The following is a 2,528-nucleotide window of genomic DNA, read 5'->3' as shown; positions in this document are numbered from 1 at the left end:
GGCTCTGAGCAAACTGCTGATTTTCTCATACTGGACTTTGGTGCACATTGGTTTTAATTATTTCCCTTGTAATTATTAACAGGGTGAAGGAGATGTGAGCGGGGAGCAAAAGCCAGGCAGGACTGTGACTAACATTTCCCAACAGGAGTTTGGTCTCCATGGCTCATAGTGAGGGCCACCACACAGCTCTGTGGTGTGAGGATTCCTCCCATTCCCCCTCCTGCCCATTTACCAGTGGTCCTTCCTCCTGCCCCTTTACCCATTGGTGACACCCACTGGGATGTAGGAGATGGTTCTGCTTTGAGGTCAGGGGACTGCCTGGAGAAGGCTTGTGCCCCACAGCCAGCTCTGGGATGGTTCTGCCAGCCCTAGTAGGAACCTTGTGTCCCAGGACATGGGCAGGAAGGAGGAGAGGACCCTGTGACATATCAAACTGTGAATGCAGGTCCTCAGCAGGGACATTTCTCATCCTGGTTTGCAGAAAAGGTGGGCACCGTCCGGCATGAGCCCCCTGAACCAGGGCACAGGGAATGGGTCACACCAAACCTCTGCTCCTTTGTTGGGACAGCTTTGGGAGGATCACAAAAGGTTCCTACTGGGGCTAGCAGAGCCCTTCCAGAGTCTTCTCCAGGCCGACCCCAGACCTCAAAGCAGAACCGTCTCCTACATCCCCCAACCTCCACTGTCCATGGTCCCTCACCCCAGGATATATCACATGGGACATTTTAAACTTAAATGACCTGTGCTTGATCTTGGTTTCAAGGGGGACAACAAAACCTCTCTCTCAACGTTTTGTTCCCCTCTCTCCCAGAGTTTTCTTGCAAATGCTGGCCACCTACTTGCTCATTAATTGCACTGCTAGCATGAGGCCCACATCCACCCCTGCTCCCCAGTCTGAGGCTCCCTGGAGCAGTGCCTCCCCATAGGTTCATTACACACAGGAGGCTTTTCAAGACTGAAGTGCTTCAACAAGCTGAAGTACAGTTACCAGAAATTAAATATCTGGAAGCCTGAATCCTCTGGTATAAACAGGCAGTTCTCCCTGCACAGAGCTGATTTACACTCACCCACACACTTCTCCCTCCTAACACCTCAGCACCTGAAAGCAAAAGACTGTTGCCTAATCCTAAAATGCATTAAATACCTGCCCAAGAAGCAAACATAGCATCTCCACTTTTCCCAAACCAGGAATGCTCCTCCACACGGGAACCCCAAACCCCAAGTACCTGCCTGACCTGGCCCTTCACCCCACCTTCCACAGTGCCACAGTGCTGTATCTGCAGCAATTAACCCTTGAAAACACTTGAAAAGTTTCACCCCAGGCCAGCAAATGCATCTAATAAGCCATTCCCAACATGAGCGAACAAGAGTCCATTGGACACACTGGAACGACACAAGCTTATGGCAGTAGGATGTTGTCAGGTGTTATTACATAGCCTGGATCATCCCAAACTGCAGCGGCCAGTTGCTGGGCAGGATTGCAGCAGCTGCACCTCAAAGGTGGACAACACCTTGAGTGCATTTGTGGCAGGCCTTTCCTCACTGCCCCATCCTGTTCAGGCAGGAGTTGCTCCACTTCCCCCTCCCGGGACAAGCTGCAGAGGTGTGCTCCTCCCTGGGGACACGACCACTGTCTCTGCCCACAGCCAAGGGGATGACACATCCTGCCTCCCCTGGCTCCAGCCCTGCGGCAGCAGCCCTGGGCAAGGAGCAGGTGCACAGTCCAGGGCCCTGCTGGGTTCCAGCAGCAGGGCAGCGCTTATCTGCGGCTCCATGCACTGCTGGGTCAGCACTGGTGGCCATCCATGCCCAGGAGATGCAGTGCTCCTTGCCTTGGGTACAAATGTGGGAATTCATGTATGCAGCAAACAATAAACATTTATAGCAGCTGATAAACAAGTGGCCCTTGGAGTGAAAGATATGGCAGCAGCACAAGCTCAGCAGGTGCAATTTGGCAGATTTCTGTTGATTCAGAGGGTGGAAAACTCTGTCTCCCACTTTTCCCCAGGGACCTTGAGTGCAGGTTGCCTGCCACAGCAAACGCACCCTCCCCAGCTGGCAGAGGACTCCGAGCCTCTTGGCCATACAGGCAATGCTGAATTTTGCTTGCCCAAAGGGAAGGAATGAGTTGACTTACGTTACCCGTGTTGGTGGCAGTGGCGGTGGCAGCAGAGGAAGTGCTGGGCATGACAGAGAGGGGTGAGCCAGTGAGCACAGGGGACAAAGCCATCCTCACAGTGTGTCACCCATGGCAGGATCAGGTGCTGGCAGAGGTGTTGGCTGAGGAGAGAGCTAAGGAATACAGATCTTCATCCTCTCCACGTTCCTCCCTTCCTGAGACATCACTTCTGGACCTTCCAAAAACCATTCCTCCTCCCTCCAGGACTCAACTGCTGGGGCATGCCTGGCTTTATGCAGTCTTTCTGTTGTCTTGGTGAAGGCTGAGAGCAGGGCTATCAAACAGGGCAGAAGACAGCCCCTGAAGCTCACATGGTGTCTCTAGAGCCACCTTGTCTCCTTGGCCAGAG

Source organism: Chamaea fasciata, unplaced genomic scaffold, assembly GCF_029207755.1.
Source record: "Chamaea fasciata isolate MVZ Bird 193981 ecotype frontalis unplaced genomic scaffold, bChaFas1.0.hap1 SCAF_10, whole genome shotgun sequence".
In the NCBI taxonomy this organism is placed as follows: domain Eukaryota; kingdom Metazoa; phylum Chordata; class Aves; order Passeriformes; family Sylviidae; genus Chamaea; species Chamaea fasciata.
Note: the sequence above shows the minus strand (reverse complement) of the source record.